Source organism: Acomys russatus, chromosome 1 (assembly GCF_903995435.1).
Source record: "Acomys russatus chromosome 1, mAcoRus1.1, whole genome shotgun sequence".
NCBI classification, from domain to species: Eukaryota; Metazoa; Chordata; class Mammalia; order Rodentia; family Muridae; genus Acomys; species Acomys russatus.
The window spans coordinates 46,961,581-46,975,795 of NC_067137.1; positions in this window are offsets into that span (position 1 = coordinate 46,961,581).

A 14,215-nucleotide genomic window follows, 5' to 3' on the forward strand; every position below is an offset into this window, starting at 1 on the left:
GCAGTGTCCTTGGGTTCTTTTTGAGTTAACACCCATCTCTGCTGTCAACTGCAAATGCAGCAGGTGGTTTCTTCCAAACTGTCACCTTCTCCTTTTATGTTTTTTTTTTTTTTTTTTTAAGCCCTCAGAGTCCTCAGAATTCAACTAACTCCAGCTGGCAGAGACCATGCCATACACTAGACAATTATCATCTGTGGACAAACTAAAGCCCAAACTAAAATGCCATACTTGAGATTAAAACAAAAACGTGTCCGGGTGGTGATGGTGCATGCCTTTAATCCCAGCACTCAGGAGGCAGACGCAAGCAAATTTCTACAGAGAGAGTTTCATGGCAGCCAAGGCTGCACAGAGAAACTTGTCTTGAAAAACCAAAACCAACCAACCAATTAAACAAATAAAAACACTCCCAAAACAAAACCAAAACCCAAAACATATTTACATAACTGAGTTTACCAGGAAACCAAAACTTCAATTGCAGGGATGCCTCCATCAAATCCCCCACCCCGCTTAGGGATCAGGAAGCTCTGCAGAAGAAGAGGCAGAAAGAGTCTAAGGGACAAAGGGGTGAAGGACAGCAAGGAAACAAGGCCCTCTGAGTCAACATGGCTGACATACATATGAACTCACAGGGACAGAGCCAGTATGCATAAGGCCTGCACAGGCTTGCACCAGATGAGATTCTAGAACTGAACAGAGAAGTGGACATATCGCTCATCCCCAAGCAGAATTAACCTCCAATTGAAAACCACTTGCAAAAGAAAATTATCTTTCTCCAAAGGAGTCTCACTGGAAAACAAACTATTCTCAAAGGTAGACTTCATGCTGAGCAGTATATATCTCAAAGAAAACAAAGTCAATTCCATCTTTGAAAGTTCCTTGCCTTGCTTCCTCAAGACTCAGTTATTTCACTCTTTGGAATATAGCCAGAAGATGCTCCAGCACACAACAAGAACATATGACCATGTTCATAGCAGCCTTATTCATAATAGCCAGATCATAGAAACAGCCTAAGTGTCCCTCAGTAGAAGAATGGATAAAGAAACTGTGGTACATTTACACTGTGGAATACTACTCAGCTATTAAAAATAAGGAATTCCCAAAATTTGTGGACAAATGGATTGAACTAGAAATGATCAAGTTAACCCAGAACCAGAAAGAGTCAAATGGTATATACTCACTTATATCTGGACACTAGTCCAAAGGGCATGTCCCATGAATGTCTTCACTTACCAGGAAAGTGGGACAGAGTGGAGGACATCCTATTGGGACTCTAGGTGAGAGAAGCATGGGAAAATGGGGAAATAGAAGCATCCAGAGGGTCCTAGAAACCTACAAGAAGAAAATTATGATGGGCAGATCTGGGCCCAGGGGCGCTGCTCAAACTATGACACCAGCCAAGCACAATACGTGCAGTAAACTTCAAACCCCTACCCAGATCTAGTTAATAGACAGGACATTCTGCAGAGTTGAGTAGAGAGTGGGGTCTGACTTTCATACGAACGCTGGTGCCCCATATTTGACCACGTCCCCTGGATGGGGAGGCCTGGTGGCACTCAGAGGAAGGATAGCAGGCTACTGAGAAGAGACTTGATACCCTATGAGCATAAACAGGGGATGAGGCCCCCCTCAGTCACAGTCATAGGGGAGGGGAGTAAGGGGAAAATGGGAGGGAGGGAGGAATGAGAGGATACAAGGGATGGGATAAAAATTGAGGTATAATATGAAAAAATTAATAAAATATATATAAAAAAGAAAATTCCTTGCCTCATAATGCCTTGCCTTGTCTTTCACTCCCCCCATCTCAATTCCACTGCTCTTCCATTTTCTTCAGAAAACAGCAGGTCTCTGAGTGACAGCAACCAAACACTGCATAGCAAATGCAATAAGACTAGGCACAAACCCTCATACCAGGGTTAGGCAAGGCAATCCAGTAGGAGGAAAAGAGCCCCAAGAACCAGAAAATATTTCAGAGACCTCATCATTCTTACTGTTCAGAAGTCCACCAAAACACCACGCCAACAACCACAATGTATTTGCAGAAGACTGAGTGCAGAAAATCTGGGACAGCATGAAAAGACAAAACTTATGAAAATAGGAATGGATAAGGGAGAAGAATCCCAGATCAAAGGCCCAGGAAATATTTTCAACAAAAGTATAGAGGAAAAACACCTTTCTCGTGATGCTGTCATGCAGCTTTAATCTGTGGTGGTCTGACAGAGTGCAGGGCATTATTTCAATTTTCTTGTATCTGTTGAGAATTTCTTTGTGTCTAAGTATATGGTCAATTTTAGAGAAAGTGCCATGACAAGCTGAGCAGAAGGTATACTCTTTTGTGTTTGGGTGAAATGGGTAAGTACCTGTTAGGTTCATTTGGTTTATAACATCAGTTAACTCCAACATTTCTGTGTGTGGTTTTTGTCTGGACAACCTGTCTTTTGGCAAGAGTGGAGTATTGATGCCTCCTTCTATTTGTGTGTGATCATCAATAAGTTCTATAAGTTGTAGTGGTATTTCTTTTACAAATTTGGGCATCCTTAGGTTTGATGAATAGATGTTAAGAACTGCAATGTTTTTTGGTGTTTTTTCCTGTGAAGAGTATGTAGTATCCTTCCCTATCTCTTCTGATTACTTTCATTTTGAAGTATATTTTATCAGATGTAAAAGTAGATACATTAGCTTGCTTCTTTTTAAAATTTCATTTTAGTTGAAAATATGAAAAATTTGTCATACAATATATCCTGATTATTGTTCCCTGCGCCCGTACCTCTCAGTACCTCCCCACCTCCCTCCACCTCCCGATTCGTTCCATTTCTTTCTCTCAATAGGAAAGAACAGGATTCTAAGAGATAACAACAAAACATGACAAAATGAAGTATAATAAGATGAAGCAAAACTGTCATAATAAACCCAACAGGATGAAAAGATTTCCAAGAGCAGGCACAGGAGTCAGAGATCCATTCATCCCCATAGTCCTAAATCCCACAAAAATACTAAGCTAGTAGCTATGATGTGTATGTAGAGGACCTGGTGCAGACCCAGGCAGACCCGGTGCATGCTGCTTCAGCCTGTGAGTTCATGTGCGCTTTGCTTAGTTCATACAGAACACCATGGTATTCTCCTGATGTCCAAAATCCTCTCTGACTCTTACAACTTTTCTGGGTTTTGTTTTGTTTTGTTTTTTTGAGACAGGGTTTCTCTGCGTAGCCTTGGCTATCCTGGACTCACTTTGTAGACCAGGCTGACTTCAAACTCACAGCGATCCACCTGCCTCTGCCTCCCGAGTGCTAGGATTAAAGGCATGAGACACCACTGCCCAGCCATCTTTTCTGTTATTTATTTTGAGGAATTTCCTGAGCTCTAAGGGAAGGGATTTGGTGGAGCCCTCCAAATAAGACTTTCTGCATAACATCTGGTTGTGGGTCTCTGCATCTGTCCTCATCTGCTGTTAGAGGTAGCCTCTCTAATGATGACTGGAGAAGGCACTAATCTATGAATAAAGCAGAATATCATTGATCAGTTTGTTTCTTATATCCATTTGCTTGGAATATCTGTTTTCATCATTTTTCCCTGATCTGATGTCCATCCTTGACCTTAAGATGTGTTCCTGTTTTACATATACATTTATATTATTACACATACATACAATAAACTACCTACAGTAAGAAGAACCATGAAACAAAGGAATTAGATAAGTGTTACATTCACAGTGTTTTTGCTATTTGTATTTGGCAGCCTTGAAGAAAACATCTTTCCTATCTTGGTGTGTCTCAAATTCTGAATGCAAATAAATATCTATCATGTCTCATCATTATCAACTTGAAATATCTATCTAGACCTAAAAACATCTTACCCCCCCCCAAACAACTAAGCTTAATTGTAAAATTAAACTATCTGGTCTTCAATCACATCAGAGACTTGACAAGGAATAAAATTGATTACCTGAGTAGACAGAAAGTGCAGACTAGCAGCTTCCAAAGTGAGAAAATAACAGAGATAGTTTGCTACCTGATCAGTTACCCAAAACCCCCTCTATAACATTGAAGCATATGTTCGTTGGATGTAGCAAAAGGAGGGATCCTTTTTCTAAGACCCATTCTGTTAGTCTGTGTCTTTTTATTGGGAGATTGGGACCATTGATGTTGAGAGATACCAATGAGCAGTGTTTTTGATTCCTGTGGTGGTATGTGTGTGTTTCCTCTATTTGATTATCTTGCCTGGGATTCCTTGTGCTCTCTTGGATATGGTTAAGATTTTTAGCCTGATGATAGCTTCTGGTACATAGATATTGCTTAAATTTGGTTTTAGTGTAGAATATCTTATTTTCTCCATCTATTGTGATTGACAGTTTTGCTGGGTATACTAGTCTGTCCTGGAATCTGTGTTCTCTTAGAGTCTGTAGAATATCTGTCCAGGCCTTTCTTTCTTTTAGGGTGTCCATTGAGAAGTCAAGTGTTATTCTACTAGGTCTATCTTGATATGTCAATTTAGCCTTTTATCATTCCTGCTTTTAATATCTTTATTTTTTATTCTTAGTGTTTTGATTATTATCTCTTGAGAGGATTTCACTTCTGATTCAGTCTATTTGGTGTTCTGTATGCTTTTTGTACCCAAAAGCCATCTCCTTCTTTGGGTTGAGGAAATTCTTTTCAATGGTTTTGTTCAAAATGTTTTCTGTGCCTTTGACCTGGGTTTCATCTCCTTATTCTATTCCTATTATTTTTAGATTTGATATTTTTATACTGTAACAAGTAGCTTGGAAGTTTCACTTCAGAATATTTTTATATTTAACATTTTCTTGGACTAATGTATACTTTTCTTCTATCAGATCTTTAATGTTCAAGAGTCCTGCTCAAACTAAGGCACAAGCCAAGGACAATACAGGTGGTAAACTTTAAACACCTATCCAGACCTAGCCAATGGTCAGAACATTCTCCACAGTTGAGTGGAGAGTGGGATATGACTTTCTCACGTACTCTGGTACCTCATATTTGACCATGTCCCCTGGAGGGGGAGACCTGGTGGCACTCAGAGGAAGGACAGCAGGTTACCAAGAAGAGACTTGATACCCTATGAGCATATACAGAGGGAGGTAATCCCCCTCAGGAACAGTCATAGGGGAGGGGAATAACGGGAAAATGGGAGGGAGGGAAGAATGGGAGGATACAAGAGATGGGATAAACATTGAGATGTAACAAGAATAAATTAATAAAAAAATTAAAAAAAAAAGATTCTTTCTTCTATCTTTTTAATTCTGTTCGTGAGGCTTGCCTCAGAGGTTCCTGTTTGAGTTTCTACACTTTTTATTTTATGATTTCCTTCAGTTTTCATTTTCTATTTAATTCTATTGTATTTTCAGGCCTTGCTTTGTTTTGTTCATTTTCTTCCACTGTTCATTTTTGTTTTTTTGGACTTCTTTAAGGAGTTTGTTCCCTCTTTAAGGATGTCTATCATATTAATAAAGGCTACTTTGCCTTGTCCTTCAGGCGTGTTGCAATTCTCAGGGCCTACTGTAGTGCTGGGCTATGATGAAGTCTATTGTTCTGGATGTTACTGATTGTGCTTTTACACTGGCATCTAGACATCTGAGTTTGGGATCCCATAATTCTGGTCTTATCTTTGTTTCATGGTATTTTGTTCCTTGGTTTTCATGTTCTTCTCTGGCTTTTAAGAAAGTTGGTGGCTGTGTAATGCTTGTTAGGGAATTCTTCTGGTATCCTGCTAGGTGGCTACTTGTTTTTCTGAGTAAAATGTATTTCTAGGTATTGAGAGCTGCTGACACTTAGGAAAGGGAGTTGTCAGTGGATGGGGGTAAGGAGGTCCACAGGAGGGATAAAGGTCGGCTATTCCACAAGGATCGGTTTAGTATCCCCAGAACGGGGGCAGGGTGGTAGGAGAGGCTGCAACAGGTAGAATACTGCAAGCTGGGGCTGAGGAGTTGAGATAGGAGTGGAAGGAGAGTGAAGAGTTGACGCTCATCTACCTAAGTGCTTCTCTGGCCTACTTGTTTTTCTGGTAGACTTGACTGGCTGCTTATCAGAAAGTGACTGCTGGAGTTTGGAACTAGAATAAAGTAATGAGTAGGGGCACAGAAGGGTGGTGGGAAACATCTGTGTGATCTGCTGGAGTTGGGGGTTGTGTGGGAGGAGAAGCACAACAGATGGTCATCTATAGAGCTGGGGATGAAACTGGAGGACTAGATTTGGAGGGGAGGAGGGTGAGGCAAAGATCTGCAGTTAGCCTTCCTGCTTCCTGGCCACAGTTGACTCCATATTATAAACATGTAAGATATTTATATCTGTATTAATGTAGCTCCTCATTTTACTAACAAAACACATCACAATCTGAATTGTGTAAATAAAAGTGGTGTAGATATGCACATCCCTGAATGTATACCAAATGTGAACACACATGTGCATGTGTTTTATTTCTGTCATTTCCCTTTCACATTATCTGAGAGCTCTTGAACACTGTGCATATGAATAGTGGAGGCTCCAGCATTGTTTTGCTTTGGGGGTTAAGGGGAAAGCATTCAGTGTCTTACCAACATATGTGGTAATGTTTTAGTTTAGTGTAAATTAGTTATTTAATTTTTAATAAAGTTATAATGTATGTAATATCTCCTGATGTGAGATTTTAATCAGGTAGGTGTGCTGGGTTATGTTAAGCACATTTTCTATATTTATTGATAAGATTACACAAATTTCTTCTCCAACCTATTGACCTGATAGATTGATTGATCTCCAAAATCTGATCCAGTCCTGTATACCTGAATGTGGTCATGCCATTTTAAAGTTGTCAGCTAATATTTTGTTGGGAGTTTTTGTTTGTATATTTAAGAGAGAAATTGGTCTTTATTTTTCCTTGCCTGTATGGACTTTGGTTTTTATAGGTAGAAATTTCCTGCCTCATAGAGTGACTTGGAGTGTTCCTCTTCTTCTGTATTTTGCAAGATATTTTAGAAAATTTGAATCTTTTCCGTTTGATAGATGTTTCCAGTGAGATAGCTGGACCTAGGGAGTTCTGATTGGGAAAGCTAACTGATACTCTATTAATTGACAGAGGCCTGATCAACTCATAAATTTCTTTAAGCTATAAGTGCTCTTAGTTTGGACATGTTGTGCCTTCAGAGAAACTACCAATTTTATCTCATTTTAGAGATTATAGTCACATTCTTTACAAGCGTCTGCACATCAGTTCACTTAGTTACAGCGACCTCCACTGGCATTTTCTGCTCATAGGAGCCTGTGACTCCCTGTATTTTCCAAACTCTCCAATGTGAGACCTTTGGTTAACCTGGTGACTTTAGTTCTTTGAAATGTTTAAGAGTTTATTTGTGTAGAGGGTCTAGTCCAATCCATGCATGCTCAATGGTTGGTGGAACTAGACTCCTTACACATATGTAGCAGATGTGCAGTTTGGCCATCATGTGGGTCCCTTAAAAATGGGAGTAGAGACTGTCTCTGACACTGTTTGTTGCCTGCCTTGGGATCCTTTTCTCCTAGCTGGGGTGCCTTGTCAGGCCTCAGTGGGAGAGGATGCCCATAGCCCTGTTGTGAGTTGTGGTGCCAGGGTGAGTTGGTACCCTTTCTCTGAGAAGGAGTAGAGCAATGTGAGGATGGGACTTGGAGGAGTGGGCCTGGAATTAGATAGTGAAACAAACAAACAAACAAACAAATAAACAAATAAGAGTTATTTTGTTTTATCACTATAAGGGTGTTAGTGATCTTCCTACACAAGATGAGAAACTGGAATTGGTATACTGCTTTGGAATTCATTAAACATTATGGATGTATCATATTTATGAAGGTAAAAGGGTTTGTGCCCATTCTTGTCTTGAACAACCTGAATTTAATGAAGTTGCATCAAAAGGAGGCAAATTAATGGTCACTACAAAACATGTAGCCAAAACGTTCAAAGCATCAATATTACTAAAGTCAGTGGATAGATATAGAACAATACCAGAGCAGGAAATTAAAGTTGTATGACACTCATATACAACTCACTCATAGGTCCTAAGTCATTGATTGAAACAGTAGTATCAGCAAACCGGTGAAAGCTGAGTGGGGCCTAAGGATGACTTGGTAGTGACAGATCAATGCTAACTTTCTCATCCTGATTCTTGTGTTGTGGCTATGTAAAGTACTGAACTTGGTTTTAGTAAGTGGAAAAAAGTACCAACAGAATCTATAAGTTGACAAGTTTCTTCCAAAAATAGGGAACATATTTGCAAGTATTTTGTGATTATTTTAAAATTAACAACAAAATGTAAAGCTAATTCTGACAAGGATGAAAGACAAAATAAATAAATAAATAATAAATAAATACATAGTCTGAAACACTCTGAGTGTGTTTCTTGTTCCTTGCTGGTTCCTTGCCATTTGAGAGCATGATAGAGAGAATGGAGGACCTGTAGTTTATCACATAGCCATGGTTTGGAATACTCAATCTCTTATTTATAGCTGAAAAAGACTTTTATGTACTAGCTCCTTGTTCTAAATCATATAAAAATTATATTAGCAATGCAAACAAATCTAGAGACTATAAAAGCTATTGTCTCAAGAAAAAAAAGTCTGCTGCCATGACTTATTCTTCCTGTGCCCTTGGCAGAAATCCAGCACTTATCATCAGAAAATTCTCAAAACATGGTTTAGTCGGCACATGCTCTCATTTATTATACCTCTCAAACATAACCAAAAGAGCAGGCCAATGACTTGCATAATCTCAATATTTAATAAGATGATTTAAAACGTAGTCTACCTTTTCATGGGTGTCTTAGTCTTGTTTACAGTGCTGTGCTTTCACGATATTTGACAAATGTTTAATAAAGATTAGTTTTTAAATACATTTTAAAAGAAAGGGAGCATATTTTGCTTCTCCCCTCTGCAAACTTCTTCTTGACAGATTTTATCAAACTATGTCTATCTAGCCTATTTATAGTATTTTATCTTGAATAAATATAACTATAACTATATTTCTGAAAATAAAATATTTACATTTTAACTATCAAATGTATGTCTACTTCCCTTGACTATAAGAAGGGCCTGAAAGTCATTTTAAAGATGTGAAAAGAAGTTCAGAATCACATTATAGATGGCTGGTGATGTTTGGGTACTTGGAAGATCATACCAAAAAAAAAAAAAAAAAAAAAAAAAAAAAAAAAAAAAAAAGCCAGCATAGTTGTTATAGGAACAAATGTTATGTATGTCTATAGACACATATCCATTTTTGGTTACTGTGTCAATCAATAGTTTTTAAACACATAATTTAGACACTAAACTGTAGCATAATATAGTTTGTCATTCACCCTTTGAAACTTTGTTGTGACTCAGTTTTAATAAACCAATTTTCCAGTTACTTCTTTCATCAGATTCTTCCACTTAAAGCAGAAACTCTATTTGCTAGTTGCTGCAGAGCCATATATCAGACAGCCAGAGGTAGCTTCCATGCTGCCGAGACAGCTAAATTACCCAGAGTAGGCACTAACTAATGAGTCCTGGAAACCTAGCTGAACCTACTAAAGCTTCCCCATGAAGCCACAGCATGTTTTTATTCTGTCATAGGATACCAAGCAGCCCCTTCTTCTTTGGACCAGGAATAAGTGGAACTTTACTTTTTAATATACCTGAGTACCAGTGTATTTTCCATCATCAAAAATAATCATTGACTCTCATAAAACAGGAGCATATATTAGTAAGTAAAATATAGACCATGATCTTAGTGAGCTGTCCTAAGTCTTGTGAAGGCAGAAAACAAAGACACCTCCTCCAAACCGTGATTTTATCTGTTGTTAAAAACTGGATAATATGTATGAGAGGCATTATAAAAGCATTATGAGAACAGCATAATTATATTTAGAGACAAGAAAATGCCCACTACCTTAACAGAGCACATGGTATGTGATGCACTAGAGTTGGAAGGAGAACAGGCTGAGCAACGATTGAGTGGGAGCAGACTTCATGGTGCATTTTACACCATAGTAAGAATGTGAACACCATCACAACCTTGAGGCCAATCATGAGCTTACTTCTGGTAGGTATTATAAAGCTAGTAGTTACGGTATGATAACTTGAAACATCATTTTGATTTAATAAGAAAAACTGAATTATCAAGAAGGTGCTACTTAGAAAAGCAGGGAGTATTTGACCCATAATAACAGTAGACTGGAATGGCATGGCCTTGACAGCAGAGGACTACAGACACACCACACACACACACACACACACACACACACACACACACACACACAGAGAGAGAGAGAGAGAGAGAGAGAGAGAGAGAGAGAGAGAGAGACAGACAGACAGAAAGAGAGAGACAAAGATACAGAGAGATAGAGCAAGACAGAGAGGCAGAAACACATAGGCACAGAGACAGAAAGAGAGAGGCAGAGACAGAGTCTTCTGAATAAAGGCTCCCAGTGACATTGTCATCTTCTCTTGCTCTAATACATTCTGTTATCTTTCAGCAGTTATGGCTACAGTTCAGTTTAATAAAACTGATCTTACTGAACCCTTCAGTCTCATCCAAATCTTAATCAAAAACACAGTTCCTTCTAGTGCCTCCAATGCTAATTTATACAGTAGTAAAAAAGACTGCCCTAAATTACCTTTAATCTTCATTTGTATCATATCATTCAAAATTGAGTTAACTTATTAAATGTAATTGATTACAGATCATGCTTTCTGAAGAATAAATATATCCTCTCATGTAAAGTGAATAGATGGAAAATCAGAGCATCTGATGCAAGAAAATCCTAACCATTCACTAGAACAGGGCGAACAGTTTTTTAATCTAATGTTTTGTCTATGATTGGGTCAAGTCTTTATATGAAAATAATTTAAAATATATTTAAAATCATTTTTTGCACCTACCAACAATTGACAGCTGAATATTTAACTCCAGAGCCCACGGTAAGCCCAAACCATCTGCCTCTCAAAACTAAAACCTCAGTGTGCTGCATGTTTCCTTGTGTAAGTGATGGTTTAGGAAATCGTGGACAGAGAGCATGTTCTTCTGGGAGGAAGGATCTTTTTAAAGCTATTTATTTTTTGTAAAGTTGACTTCCATCCTGACTTCTTCATCTGTTTTTAACAAACCATATCCATAAACATTAATAGAAAGCATCATGCCATTCTTCACTGACCCTTGTCATATTTCAGGTCCTCAGATGGCTTTGGGGATCACACTAGTCAGTAGATACTAACTATTCAAAGTGATTGCCCGCTAGACCATTAATCAAATCGCAGAACCCATAAATAGAAGCTACATTAATCTCCAGCAACCCTTGAGAAATCTAGGACATACAGTAAGTCACAAATAATTTTAATAAAATAATTCTGCATTTTAGAGACAAGGGTAAAGGTCCCAGTGATACAGCTTCATAGAAAAAAAATACAAGAACACATTAAGTGACCCGGGAAAAGCTAACAGTGAAAGAGCACTTACTTTGTTATCTTGTACATCCCTGGTGTGTGTGTGTGTGTGTGTGTGTGTGTGTGTGTGTGTGTGTGTGCGCGTGCGCGCGTGCATGAGTGGGTGCTTGTACATGGCACCAAGAGCCTAGAATTATACTTCATAATCAACTAATAAATCTCTTTTCAATTCAACTGCTTAAACCTTCAAAGAACCAAGAGGATAGGCACTTAGAAGAAAAAATATCTTTACAACTAGCTGTAATATTTTATGCATACAGCTAGATTAAGGTAAAAATAGAATTCATGCTAAATGAACACCACTGACCTGCATTTCTACACCTGATTTTAAGATTTTGTTTGCTTTTGTGTATTTTAAGTTATGAAATTTCCCAGGTTAGTCTCAATCCTCCTGCTTCATCTTCTTACTAACTGAGGCTATGGGTACATGTCACCATATCCAGCTTGTATATTTATTATAACCATGTAAATCTGCAATTGTTTCATAACTTAAAACAGATAAGCCAACTGAAGACCTTCACCACTCCCTTTTCCTCTCTAAACCTTGTCCCTTGGTCTCAACCCTAGCACTGAAACAGAACTCCAGCTGAAGCCTTCCTTCCCCTGCCCACATCTCTTGTGGGTCCCACAGACCATATGTTCTTAACCTCCCTCCCCACTCTTGACACTTTATTTCAATCCTCAACTTCAGCAGGCGCATTGTACTAACCCACAAATCACTGCTGCCAGAGAAGTAGGTGGGCTATCTATAGATCTCTCCCTCTGTTACTCTAGATCCAATGACCCAGTCTCATCTCCAGTGATATAGAAGAATATCTGGGGTGACTGCTATTCACTGTCTCCCCCCATTCCAATGAGACAAAATAAGCAGATCATGTATGAACACCCTGCTTTCCTCCCTCATGAGAATACTTTCAGAACTCTAGCCTGTGCCCATCTTAAGTGTCAACTCAAAACACCCAGAAACATATTTTATCTAGAAACTCAGTGGCCACAACTATTAGGTCCAAAGAAAATTTTCTATCATGTAACACACAGATGTCACACTCTCTGAAAACCAAAGAACAAAACAGCCACCGACCCAAGAAAGACAAATTCAGAAACCAGCAACCAGACATGTAATCATTCTGAACAGAGATTCCAAGATGCCAGCATAAGATTGTAATCAACAACAGCCAGGCTAAAATATCTCCACTAGAGTCTAGCTATCCTGCCATGGCAGGCCCTGAATGTTCCAGAAGCTGATGCACAAGGAAGAAGACCATAAAAGTGACTATATGAATATGGTAGAGGTCCTTAGGAGTAAATGAGTAAATGCATGAATACACAAATAAACAATTGGAGGAAATAAATAAATCCCTTAAACACATCCAAGAAAACACAAATAAACAGTGGAAGGGAGTTAATAAAACTGCTCAATGGAAATAAAAATGAAAAATGCTCAAAGAAAATAGAAGTAGAATCAATAAAGAAAACCAAAACAGGGAATTAAGGAAAATAAAATTTAGGTATGTAAATAGGAAGTACAGAGGCAAGCTTCACCACCAGAATATAAGAGATGGACAGAGGGTATCAAGCACTGAAGGTACAAGAGAGGAAATGGGTACACTGGGCAAAGAAAACATTGAATAACAAAACCCTAACCAAAGAAATCCAGAGAAACTGGGACACCATGAAAAGACCAAACCTAAGACTAATAAGAATAAAGAAAGGGGCTCAGGGGTCACGCTCAAACTAAGGCATCAGCCAAGGACAATAAATGCAGTAAACTTCGAACCCCTACGTAGATCTAACCAATGGACAGGACATTCTTCACAGTTGAGTGAACATACAGAAGAAAGAAAGAATCTTAACAGCTACAAAGACCAACTTACATAAAAAGGCAGACCTATTAGAATTACATGACTTTGCAATGGAGATTTTAAAGCCAGTCTGTAGACTCTAAAATATGACAGATGCCACCCAGACTACTATACCCAGCAAAACTGTCCGTCACCATAGATGTAGAAAATTGGATATTCCATGATAAAGCCAAATTTAAACAATAAATCTCTACAAATTCAGCCCTATAGAATGTGCTAGTAGAAAAACTCCAACCTAAGGAGGTTAAATATATCTATGAAATTACAGGAAATAAATAATCTCAGAACAGAATAATAAAAAAAGGGAAGTAGAAACACACACACACACTACTTCTACTACCAGCATCACTGTCGCCACCACCACAACCAAAAGCAACAAGAAAATAAAAAGAATCAACTATTATTGGTCATTGATATCTCTTGAAATGGTCTTACTTATTCAATAAAATACCACAGAATAAAAGAATGCATATGAAAATAAGATCCATCCTTCTGCTGCATAGAAGAAACATACCTCAACATCAAAGATAGATGTTACCTAAGTGTTAAGAGGTGAAAAGAGATTTTCCAAGAAAATGGGCACAAGAAGCAATCTGATGTAACCATTTTAATATCTAACAAAACAGATTTCTAAACAAAATTAGTCAAAAGAGATGGGGAAGGACATTTCAAATTCATCAAAGGAAGCCAGGCAGTAGTGGTGCATGCCTTTAGTCCCCAGCACTTTGGTGGCAGAAGCAGATGGATCTGTGAGTTCAAGGATACTCTGGTCTACAGAGAGAGTTCCAGCACAGCCAGGGATACACAGAAAGATCTTGTTTAAAAAAGCCAAGACTTAAAAAACAAAACAAAGCAACAACAACCAAGGGGAAAAATACAATTTATTGAAGGAAATAGCCATCAAGATAATGTCTCAGTTCTGAA